The following is a 13,537-nucleotide window of genomic DNA, read 5'->3' as shown; positions in this document are numbered from 1 at the left end:
CCTCTCTTCATTTCTCTTAAATCTTTGTTCTATTTTTCTTCATACAGGCTGGTATCCAGAGATTTATCTTCTTGGGAAATGTGTTCTTCAGCCAGTTCGATCCTATTTTTTTGTGCTTCCACTATGTTTTTTAATTCTGTAATTTTGGTATTCATCTCCTGGATTTCTAATTGCTGTTTTTGTATGAGTTCTGATTGTGTATTAATCTTCTTATTTTGTTCTTGAATTGTTTTCTTGAGTTCTTCCAGGTTACTGTGTTCTCCTTGATTCTGATTGGGGTTTCCTTAAGCTCTTGTAGAGTTCTATAAACATACCTTCTAAATTCCTTCTCAGATAATTCTATTGCCTCTTCTTCCTCCATGTTTAATGAGACTTGTTTGGGATTTTACTTCTTTTCCTGTTTTTTTTTTTTTTATTGTTTGTTTGATTTGAGGTTGCCTGTTGTTTCAAGACATTTTGAAGTTGTCTTTAGCTGTTAGCTATGCATTGATTTGTTTTGTCTTGGTTTCATGATTTAATATTTTTGGAAAAGTGGAGCTGGTGTATTTTATTTTTTTGTTATCAATTGAGGTGTTCTGGGTTGCTCTGCAGTTTTCTTTGTGATGATGGAATCACTGTGTGGAATGTGGATGCAGGTCTCTGTTGTGAAGGTAGTTTAGGATTCGAGCCAGCAGGTGTTATGGTGGCTTAGTGTGGGTTTCCTATTGGATGAGGCAGGGAGAGGCAGGGAAAGGAGGAAGGAAAGAGAGAGAAGGAAAAAAAAAAAAAAAAAGGCTCCAAGGTGCCAGGATCCATTTCCAAGGCTTTCAGTGGGCTGCTAATGAAGATGTTATACTGTTACTCACAGGACTGCAACTCAAGTTTAGCAAAGACTCCAACTGTTAGAGGGCTGCCACTTTCCACCAGGTTCAGACAGCCATAAGAACTCCACTTCCCAGGCCCCTCCATGCCAAAAAGCTGACCTAGGATAACTGCCCCTACCAGCAATGCAAGTTCATCCTAGAGCCCTCCCACTTTTGGTGTGATACTCCTCTCTGCTCCTGATTCAGTGGCACTCGGAGCCAGAGCAGTCTCTCCTCCCTCCCACAGGTACCAAGTTTACTGATAAAAGCAGGTGCTGAAGGTAGATCCGTGGAGTGGCTGCGGGTTCTCTGGTGCATTCTCTCCACCGCCCAAGGAACCTTTCAATACCCCATCTCACTGGCCAGTTGGCGCTCCATAGGGCAGGTTCACCTGTTTTTTTTTTTTTTTTTTTTCTTTCCAGGTAATTTCACTGTCACTTTCTCCTTTCTAATCCTACTCCCCTGAGTTTGGCATACTCTGACTTAATGAGCTGTTCAGAGTGCCAGGATCCCTGCTTAAACTGCTGCACCTAGTTTTTCAGACACTAAGATGCTAGAGGGATCTAATGTGTGCATTACGGGAAAGACGCCATTTTCCTCTCCTCCGTCAGCAAGTTAACACATGGTATTTCTCTGACCCTGGCCCTACTCCCAATTGTGAGTCTTCTAATACTTCTTCAGATACTTCTAATATTCCACTCATGCTCTTGGATCTCATGTGTGTTCACCTGTCCTGGACCCTGGGGATTACCTTGCCTGCATAAGTGATCCAAAATCCTCACACCTGTGGCAAAGCCATCACAAAAGTGTGATTTAGTTCACCTATTAAACCTTCCAATAATAAACAATAAGGCTTGGAAAGTGAGATTTGCATACTTGAGGCCCCATGGGGTATTTATGAAACAGTGCTTTTAGTTTTCAATTTTTTGTTATAGTTCCACCCTCCTACAGAGCCACTCTTCTCAAGTCCCCTCCCATGCCAATTACCTGGTCACTCTCAGCAGATGAACCAACTTCCTAATTGTCTGAGACACTAGAAACCAATGGAGTGGTCAGCAACCTTGGTATCAAGATCTACAGGGCTCTCTAGTAGACTATAAACTGCTTGACCACAAGGATCTTTTCTTATTCAGCTTTATAACTCCAGCACCTAGTATAGTTCCTAGAACATGGTAGGCACTCAACAAAGATTTGCCAATTGACCAGATAGATGCATGAATGAATATGTAGATGAATGCTGGGCTTTGGAGTCAAACATGGGTAATTTATCAGAATTCTCCTAGTCTCAATTTCTTCATGTATAAAATAGACAGTAATAGCCTTCTCAGTGGATCAGAATTAAGAGAGATAATGGATATAAAATGCTTAGCACAGCACCTGACATAGAGTAATAGCTTAATAAACATTATTTTATCTTCTTTCACAATAGATAGCACCACTTCTACCACTCCCCCCACCCCATATCTCCTATGAAGTCTAGGAAAGTGCTGGGCATATGAGAGAAATTCAATAAATACTTCATTGTTAAATAATTCTCATAAATATAAATTATAGCTATTTCCACTATAGTGTTCCACTATTATGACAGTTTAACTGTGGAAATAGCTATAATTTATATTTATGAGAATCATGTAGCAATGACTTCAATATGCTCATTTTCTTCTTGGAATTAAGCAACCTCTCTTTAAAATTTCTTCTTTAAAATTATCTGCATTTAGAAAATGATTTGATTTAGTCACCAGTTATATGATAGTACCACCATTTGAAAGGTAATACAGAAATAGATGTGTCCAGAGATTGTGGTGGGATGACATGGGCAGAGGCAAGAAGAAAAGAAAAGAACTTATTCTTTTAAAAGAAAGAAAAAATAAATGTACAAACAAACAAACAAACCTGTCTGCCCTGGTTCTCCTCTACCCTCTCAGATCTATCTACGCCTTGCTGTGGAACCCCAATGGCTAACCCCAGACTGCAATACCTGGTGGGTTCCCTTGTGCTCTGGCTTTCAATTGGCTTTTGCTAGTAGAAAGCAATTAGAAGGAAAAAGAGAGAGGTTGGGGTATTTATCCCCTTCTCTCTCCCAGTGTTGCATTCCTTGAAGGCAAGAGCCCTTTCCCAGGCTCTGTAATGTTGTTTCCTCCTTTTGCCCTTCAGGCCTAGGAGAGTAATGGTTTCTCACCATTGTCAGTCTGTGGGTGTTTCACCACCCATTCTTCAATGTCCACTGCACCTCTGCCTATAACCTTCTCAATTAAATCCTTTGAACTTTTTCTAGCTGGGTCCCTAACTGATACAAAACATTTAGATACATTATTTAAAAAAAAAATGTACTTAAGAAGAATTCTTCTATCATACTCCTAATCTTTTTATTTTTAAGGATTACAAAGTTTAAAAATTCAAATTTAATTTGAAAACTTAAAAAATGTTTCCTAGAATTTAAAAGGGAGCTCTGGTAGCATAGTGCCGAAGGCACTTGACTGAGAACAAGAAGGCTGGTGGTTCAAACCCACCAGCCACTTCTCAGAAGGAAGATGGGGCAATCTACTTCTGCAGTGACAGAAACCCAAGGAGGGGTCCTATGAGTCAGGTCCGACTAGAAGGCACATAACAACAACAACAACAGAATTTAAAAATCCAGATGAAATCAAGTAAAAGCAAAAAAAAGAAAAAATGTAAAAAGTAGAAAATTATTTCATTATAAATTCTAAGGCATTTGTCTTCAAGTTATGACTGAACTGTCATTAAACTTGATTGTGAATTTGGAATGCTTTTTCTCAATAAACAACACTGTAAAACTATTACAGTTCCTTAGACCAACTGGAAAAAAGTCTGCTTAATTCATGTTGTTGCTCAGTGCCATCTAGTCAACTCTGACTCATGGCAACTCTGTAGACAACAGACCAAAACACCGCCTGGTCTTGTGTCATCCTCAAAAGTTTTGCTATAACTGAGCCCAGCCACTGTGTCAATCCATCTCATTGAGGGTCTTTTCCTTTTCCACTGACCCTCTACTTTACATGATATTCTTCTCCAGGGATTGATCCTTCCTGACAACATGACCAAAGTACATGAGATAAGGTCTGGCTATTGTCTTTTCTAAGGAGCATTCTGACTGTACTTCTTCCAAGACAGATTTGTTTATTCTTCTGCAGTCCATGGTATTTTCAATATTCTTTGTTACACCACAATTCAAATGCATCAACTCTTCTTCAGTTTTCCTTATTTATAGTAAAGCTTTCACATGCATATGAAGCTACTGAAAATAGGATGGCTAGGGTCAGGCGTGGGAGCTCTGGTGGTATAGTGCCTATGGCATTTGGCTTCTAACCAGAAGGCTGGTGGTTCAAACCCACAAGTCACTCCTCAGAAGGAAGGTTGGGCAATCTACCCATAGAGATATCCCCCTGGAAACCCAAAGAGGGGTCACTATGAGTCACATTATTAGTCTTCAAAGTGACAGCTTTGCTCCTTAATATTTTAAAGAATTCTTTTGTAGGAGATATGCCCAGTGCAATACATTCTCTGATTTTTTTGACTGCTGTTTCTGTGGGCATTAATTGTGGATGCAAGTGAAATGAAATCCCTGACAATTTCAAACTTCTTCATTTATCATGATGTTCCTTACTGGTTCCACTGTGAGAATTTTTGTTTTCTTTATGTTAAGTTGTAATCCTTATTTCGACCTTCATCAGTAAGTGTTTCAAGTCTTCTTCACTTTCAGCAAGCAAGGGTGTGTCATCTGCATATCTCAGGTTATTAATGAGTCTTCATCCAATCCTGATGCCATGTTCTTCTTCATATTGTTCTGCTTCTCAGATTATTTGCTCAGCATACAGACTCAATGAGTATGGTGAAAGAATACAACCCTGACACACACCTTTCCTGATTTTAAACAATACAGTAGCCCCCTGTTCTATTCTAACAACAGCCTCTTGGTCTATGTACAGGTTCCACATGAGCACAATTAAGTGTTCCTGAATTCCCATTCTTTGCAATGTTATCTATAAATTAAGATGCACACAGTCAAATGCCTTTGTGTAGTCAATATAACACAGGTAATCATCTTTGGCTAAGGCACTTGACTGCTAACCAGAACGCTGGTGGTTCAAACCCACCAGGCACTCCTCGAAAGGAAGGTTGGACAATCTACTTACATAGTGATACTGCCTCAGAAACCCAAGGAGGGGTCGCTATGAGTCTGATCCGACTCGACGGCACATAACAAAAACAACAACAATCATCTTTGTGGTATTTGTTGTTTTCAGCCAAAATCCATTTGACATCAGCAATGATATCTCTCATTCTATGACCTCTTCTGAATTCAGCTTGAATTTCTGTAAAGTTCCCTGTCAATATACTGCTGCAACTGTTTTTGTATTATCTTCAGGAAAATTTTACTGGTGTGTGATATTAATGGTATGGTTCAATAATTTCTTCATTCTGTTGGATCACTTTTCTCTGGAATGGGCACAAATATAGATCTTTTTCTAGTTGGCTGGGCAGGTATCTGTCTTTCAAATTTCTTGGCATAAATAAGTAAGTGCCTCCACTGCTGCATCCATTTGTTGAAACATGTCAATGGGTATTCTGTCAATCCCTGGAGCCTTGTGTTTCACTGATTCTTTCAGTGCATCTTGGACTTCTTCCTTCAATACCATCAGGTCCTGATCATATGCTACCTCTTGAAATGGTTGAACATTGACAAATTCTTTTTGGTACAGTGACTCTGTGTATTCCTTCCATCCTCTTTTGAAGCTTCCTGCATCATTCAATATTTTGCCCATAGAATCCTTCAATATTACAACCTGATGCTTGAATTGTTTTCTTCAGTTCTTTCAGCTTGAGAAATGCTGAGTGTGTTCCTCCCTTTTGGCTTTTAATTCATAGTATGCTTTAAACATAACCCTAACTGCATCATTTCTGTGAACTAAAAAGATTATTTCTATGGTTACAAATCCTGGACCTTGCATGTAACTCCATAGGTACTGTCCACATAATGCCCTCTAGAACACAATTCTGTAGAATACAATGTGAATGGAGCCCCCAGCATTGTGCAACATGGCTATACCATGCAAATATCAATGATTTACCCTTTCAGGAGTTATTTCAATAAGTCCTGAAGGAGAGACTTACATAGTTATGAGAATAGGACAAGTAGTTAGGGAACCAATTATCTCTTGGCATTGGCGTAAAAACTGAAGGTCACTGTCACTGTGGTGGCAAGGGTACTATAAACCAGTGGTGGACACTGGGCATGTGTCAATAATAGGAGGTGCCATTCTTGAACATCTTCAATGTCTCAAGTGCTGTGCTAGCCATTATTTTCAATCCTCACAACTATCAACACTACTAGAGTCCCTCGGAGGGGTAAACAGTTAATGAACTAGGCTGTTAATTGAAAGGTTGGAGACTACATTCCACCCAAAGCCACCTCAGTAGAAAAGCCTAGAAATCTACTCCTGAAAAATCAGCAACTGAAAACCCTATGGAGTACAGTTCTGTTCTGACACACATGGGCTCATTATGAGTCAGAATTGATTGGACAAAACTTTTTTTTTTTTTTTAAATTTTTTTAACCGTTACTTACTGCTACTAATGGCTTAAACGTACAAAGTTCTTACTATGCAATTTATAGGTATTGCCTTAATTGAAATGAGGTAGGTACAAATACTATTTTCATTTTAAAGATGAAAAACAGGCACAGAGATGTTAACCTGTTTCAAAACATAAACCTAGTAAGTTGCAGAGCCAAGACCTTATAAGGGTCTGTATGATTTCAATATCATATGCAAGGTGGTCTAATATATCATAGAACCCAAGATTCAAAATTGTATTTATCTAATACTCATTTATTACATTTAAAATTTAGGACCAGAGAGTAACTTTCCATATTGAGGGCTGAGCTCAGCAACTATATTCCGAACAATTTATATTCATAGTTTGCTTAAGAACAGAATAACAGCAAATTTGGAAGCACTTATATTAAACAGAAGAGCTCTGGTGGTACAGTGGTTAAGCATTAGGCTGCTAGCTTAAAGATTGACAGTTCAAACCTACTATCCGCTCCATGGGAGAAAGATGAGGCAGTTTGATTCTGTAAAGATTTACAGCCTTGGAAACCTTATGTGGCAGTTCTACTCTGTCCTATAGGGTGGCAGTGGGTTTGCTTTTTGGTATATTAAATAATTATGTAAGGAGAGGGAACACTGCAAAAATAAAAAATAAAATAAAATAAATCATCTTGTAGTAATATATAACAAGAGCTTGTGGTCCCATCAGGTATATACATTACATGTTACTACAATAATGCAGAGTATGTTTAGCATACAAATAACATAAGAGAAACAAAAGATTCTAACCTGTCACTTTTTTTTTAAACATATAACAAAAACAAAAACCCATTGCTGTCAAGTCCGATCTGACTCATACCAACTCCTCCTTGGGTTTCCAAGGTGGCATCACTACAGATGGAGATTGCCCAATCTTCACCAGGGTACAAATCCATGTGGGGGGGATAATTTCCTCACATTCATAAGACTTGCAAAGGCAGTTCCGGTAAGATAGCGTAGTAAACAGACAGACTGCACAGACCCTCTTCAACAAAGAAAAGGGGAACCAATTAACACAGATACAGAAAATAATCCTGGAGCTCCGAGCTTTAAAGGGAAGGATAAGAAGTGGACTAAGTTCAACTAGTAGAAGAATGTGCATGAAAACAGCAAAAAAGGAGACATATGGAGCCGCAGTCTGGCAGGGATCCTGATGGCACAGACAGCTTGGATATTGCTGAGTGGTGTTAGGATCTAAGAACTAACCTAAAAATTGGCTTTGCTAGCAAGGACTACAAGAAGGACTGCACTGGTGGCTGGTGAATAAAAGGGGAAGCAGTGAAGAGGAAGACAGGCTGAGCTGTAGACTTTTGCCTTTCCAGAGGGCCCAGCCATTGTGAATGTTTACAAGCAGTTTGACCATTTTAGATATGTAAAATGACAGCGTTCTCCCAGATTCCAGGGACTTAAGAATAGGCTCCACTTGCTGGGAACCCCAAGGATATTTCGGATGCCAGTGACTCGAAAGGTGCTATATTCTCCTTGTTACTGTCGTATCTCACAACCTCTTGGTGAATGGCGGTATGGCCATTCCTCACTCCCACCCACCTTCTGGGCCAGCAGGAGTTCCATCCCAGTCTGTGTGATCTGACAGAGCCTGGGTGCCCTGCCCTGCATATATACATATACATATACATATACATATACATAAAAGTTTGTTTTTGTCTGTTTTAAAATTATTATTATTATTGTCCTTTTTATTATTATTCTTTATTCTTCCCTTCTCAGGTTCTAGTTTTCAGATTTATCTCTCTTCTCTGTTCCTGGTTCCAATCTTTTCTTTCTCGTGGTTAACCCTGTTCTTTGTTTTTCTTTTTGTGTTTTTCCCATTTTTTCTTCATTATTCTCCTACTCTGTCTTTTTTCTCTTATTACCCTCTCACCAGATATTGAAGGATTTTTTTTTTTCCGCTTTTTGGTTATTGTTTCTGTGTGATTATATAGTGGTTTTTTTTTTTTTTGTCCATTTGCTTTTAATTTTTTGATGGTAAATTGTAATTTTTGATGGTAAATTTCAATTTTTATTTTGGTCTAACTGAGTGGGAGGCAGCAACACTGCTCATACGACACAACTACACCCACATCTCCTGCAGCTTCACTTACTGAGAGCCACCATTTCCTTCTCCTCCAACTGGCCAAGGATAAACAACAACCAAGAGGAGCCTGACTCACCCTTAGCTGCTCTTCACAAACAGTTAACAGAGATCTAAATACAGCAATGTCACAATGTCTCAGAGACAACAGCCATCACAATCCATGCAAAGAAGCAAGATAAAATGGTAGGAATAAGAGAGCAGGATACAGACCCAGAACACATCCCTGAGGAAGAATCAGCACTGGAACTCCCTGATAAGGAATTCAAAAGAATTATATTTAGGTATCTTCAAAGGATTGAGAAACAGATCAAGGAAAACACTGACAAAATTCAGGAAAACACAGAGAAAACCCTTGAAGAATTTCGGAAGAAAATACAAGAACAAAATGACAAAATAAATGAAAAATTAGAAATGACTCAAAATCTATACACAGAAATGCAGAAGACTAATAAAAAATTTTTCATAAATAAATAACACATTGAAATGAAGGAGTAGAATTGATGCAATGGAAGACAGAATTAATGAGATTGAAGACAAATATCTGAACACTTCTTTGGAAAGAGATCAATCAGAAAAAAAATCAAAACAAAATGAAGTAAGCCTAAGGTTCATGTGGGATACCATGAAGAGGAATAACTTATGTGTAATTCAAACTCCTGAACAGGAAGAGAAAAATAAAACCACTGAAAAATTGTCCAAGATTTGTTGGAAGAGAAATTCCCTGATATGATGAAAGATGAGGATATATCCATTCAGGAAATTTAATGAACCCCAAACAGGATAGACCCCAAAAGAAAATCACCAAGACATATCATCATGAAACTTATCAAAACAAAAGACATAGAAAGAATCCTGAAAGTAGCGTGGGAAAAACAAAAAGTTACTTACAAAGAACAACCAATAAGAATAAACTCTGATTTCTCAGCAGAAACCATACAAGAGAGAAGGATGGTATATATAAAACCCTGAAAGAGAAAATAATTTCAATGAAGAATTATATATCCGGCAAAAACTGTCACTCAAATAGTGAAATTAGGAGATTTCCAGATAAGCAGAAATTAAGGGAATTTGTTAAAACCACACCAACCTTACAAGAGATAGAAAAGGGAGCCCTTTAAACAGAGAACCAGTAATAACAAACAACAACCAACCATTAATATACAAGATGACATAACACAGAAACTAACATAGCTATGGACTTATCCAAAGTAAAATAAGCTAACAAGATTGTAAACAGGGAACCAGAGACTTCAACTGGCAAATGAGGACAACTACAAACCAAAAAGAGGGAAAGTACTGAGTAGTTACAGAACTTCTAAATGGTGAGAAAGTTAAGAGAGTTGCAAGACAGAAAGGACTGTTCTAAAATTATAAATTTTGCCTTTCCAGAGGGCCCAGCCATTTTGAATGTTTACATTTTGACCATTTTAGATATGTAAAATGACAGCGTTCTCCCAGATTCCAGGGACTTAAGAATATAGGAGAAAATTATAAATCACAGGGTAACCTCAAAGAAAAATGATAAACTTTCACATCACAAAAAAGAGGACATGTACAAATATTTAGCAAATACTAAAACAATAGCAATGAAGGAAAAGATAACATCATTCATAAACATAATGCACTCAGCACAGAAAATTATATGGAACAAAGAAACCAGGAACACTATTAAAAAACACGTAACAAAGTAACAGCAACCGATTCATACGATAATTGGCTGTTGATAATTACACTGAATGTTAATGGATTAAATGCACCACACAAGAGATAGAGAGTTACAGACTGTATAAGAAAACAAAATCCATCAATATGCTGCCTACAAAAGACACACTTTAGAGACAAAGACAAAAATAGACTGAAAATCAAAGGTTGGAAAAAGATCTATCAAGCAAATGGCAACCGTAAGAGAGCAGGAGTGGCAATACTAGTTTCTGATCAAATTGACTTTAAGACAAAAACCAACATATGAGACAAGGAAGGACATTATATATATGATTAAAAGATCAATTGAACAAGAAGATAGAACCATTATAAATATCTATGGACCCAATGAAAGAGCCCCAAAATTCATAAATCAGACTTCAAAAGAGTTGAAAAGGCAAATCAATGACTCCATAGTCATAGTTGTTGTTGTTGTTGTTATGTGCCGTCGAGTCCCTGACTCATGGCCACCCTTCCTTGGGTTTCCGAGGCAATATCACTACAGAAGTAGATTGCCCTACCTTCCTTCTGAGGAGTGGCTGGTGAGTTTGAACCATGAGATTTCTGGTTAGCAGTCAAGTGCCTTAGGCACTACGCTACCAGAGCTCCTCCATAGTCATAGTAGGAGACTTTAATACACCACTTTGAATGAAAGATAGAACAACAGCAAAGAAACTCAACAAAGATGCAGAAAAGCTAAACAATACAACCCACCAACTTGACCTTATAGACATCTACAGAGCACTTCACCCAACAACAGCACAATATACATTCCTTTCCAGTGCACATAGAACATTTTCCATGATAGACCATATGTTAGGCCATAAAGCAAGCCTTAATAAATTTAAAAACACTGAAATACTGTAAAACATCTTCTCAGATCACAATGCTATTAAATTAGAAATCAACAATAGGAAGATCAACAGAAAAAGAGTAAATACATGGAAACTGAACAACACCCTCTTCAAGAAAACTGGGTAAAAGAAATAAAAAATGAAATTAAAAAATTCGTGGAATCAAATGAGAATGAAAACACAACATACTAAATCTTTGGGACACAGCAAAAGCAGTGATCAGAAGTCAATGCATAGCAATAAATGCACACATCAAAAAACAAGAAAGAGTCAAAATCAACACTTTAAACCAACATTTCCAACAATCAGAAAAACAACAAGAAAAGCCTACTGTCACCAGAAGAAAGGAAATAATAAAGATTCAAGCAGAAATCAATGAAACAGAAAATAGAAAGATAACAGAAAAAAAAATTACCAAGACAATAGGTTGGTTTTTTGAAAAGATTAATAAAATTCGCAAACCACTGGCAAATTTAAGAAAGGAAAACTGGGGAGAATACAAATAACACAAATAAGAAATGAAATGGGTGACAGCACAACAGAACCAACTGAAATAAAAAGGATACTATCAGATACTATGAAGAACTGTACTCTAATAAATTTGAAAATCTGGAAGAAATGGACAGATTTCTAGAAACACAGCACTTACCTAAACTAATACAGACTGATGTGGAAAAGTTGAACAGATCCATAACAAAAGAAGAAATTGAGCAGGTCATCAAAAAATTAACAACAACAACAACAAACTCTTGCCCCAGACAGTTTCACTGGAGAATTCTACAAAACATTCAAGAAGAACTGACACCAATACTACCCAAACTATTCTAAAACATAGAAAAGGATAGATTCCTCCCTAATTCATTTTATGAAACAAGCATAACCTTGATACCAAAACCAGACAAAGACATCACTGAAAAGGAAAACTACAGACCAATATCCCTCATGAATATAGATGCAAAAATCTTCCAACAAAATCCTAGCCAATAGACTCTAACAACATATCAAGAAAATCATTCATTATGACCAAGGGGGGTTCATATAAGGTACGCAAGGATGGTTCAACAATAGAAAAACAATTCATGTCCTCCAGCACATAAATAAAACAAAGGAAAAGAATCACATGATCATATCAATTGATGCAGAAAAGGCATTTAATAAAATCCAACACCCATTCCTGATCAAAATTTTCAGCAAAATAGGAATAGAGGGGACATTCCTCAACATAATAAAGGGCATCTATGCAAAACCAACAGCCAACATTATTCTCAATAGAGACTGAAACCATTCCCCTTGTGAACAGGAATCAGACAAGGATGCCCTCTATCACCACTTCTAGTCAACACTGTACTGGAAGTACTAGCAGGGCAATAAAGCAAGAAAGGGAAATCAAAGGCATCCAAATTGGTAAGAAAGAAGTCAAAGTATTCCTATTTGCTGACGATATGATCCTATACCTAGAAAACCCAAGAGACTCAGTCAAAACCTACTGGAACTAATTGAGAGATTTAGCATCATGGTAGGGTACAAGACCAACATCCAAAAATCAGTTGGATTCCTCTATACCAGCAAAGAGATTGCTGAAAAAGAAATAAAGATATCAATACCTTTTACAAGAGCTACCAAAACAATAAAATACTTGTGAATAAATCTAACCAGGGACACAAAAGACCTGTACAAAGAAAACTATAAAAGACTACTTCAAGAAACCATAAGAGATCTACGTAAATGGAAGAACATTCCATGCTCGTGGATAGGAAGCTTGAACATTGTGAAAATGTCAATTCTACCCAAAGCAATCTATACATCCAATGCAATCCCAATCCAGATCCCACCAAAATTCTTTAAGGATATGGAAAAACTAATCACTAACTTTATATGGAAAGAAAAACACCTCGGATAAGCAAAGCACTATTGAAGAAGAAGAAAGTAGGAGGTCTCGCGCTGCCAGATCTCAAAACCTACTATACATACACAGTAGTCAAAACTGTCTTGTATTGGTATAACAACAGACACAGACCAATTGAATACAATTGAGAACCCAGAGATAGATACACCAACCTATGGTCAGCTGATCTTTGACAAAGAGCCTAAATCCATTAAATGGGGAAGAGAATGTTGTTTAATAAATGGTGCTGGCAAAACTGGATATCCATTTCCAGAAAAATGAAACACCGTACCTCACACCATACACAAAAACTAACTCCAGATGGATCAAAGACTTAATGTGAAACCTAAAAGTATAATATTCCTCAAGGAAAAACTAAGGACAAATTTAGGGGCCTTAATATATAGCAAGGAGCTCTGGGAGCACAGTGCCTAAGGCCCTTAACTGCTAACCAGAAGGCTGGCGGTTCAAACCCACTGGCCGCTCCTCGGAAAGAAGGTTGGACAATCTACTTCCATAGTGATACAGCCTCGGAAACCCAAGGAGGGGTC

The 13,537-nt window shown here is 37.6% G+C and overlaps 1 protein-coding gene across 1 annotated transcript in view; it reads right to left on the bottom strand.

Moving 5' to 3' along the window:
- MYO3A (myosin IIIA) overlaps nt 1-13,537 on the bottom strand; it is a 360,696-nt gene that overhangs the window by 187,198 nt on the left and 159,961 nt on the right. The window lies entirely within an intron of this gene.

This window comes from Orycteropus afer, unplaced genomic scaffold, assembly GCF_000298275.1.
Source record: "Orycteropus afer afer isolate SDZICR_OR568_19922 unplaced genomic scaffold, OryAfe1.0 scaffold00035, whole genome shotgun sequence".
Taxonomy (NCBI): Eukaryota; Metazoa; Chordata; class Mammalia; order Tubulidentata; family Orycteropodidae; genus Orycteropus; species Orycteropus afer.
The sequence above is the reverse complement of the archived record's forward strand: the minus strand, read 5'-3'. Positions and strand labels throughout refer to the sequence as shown.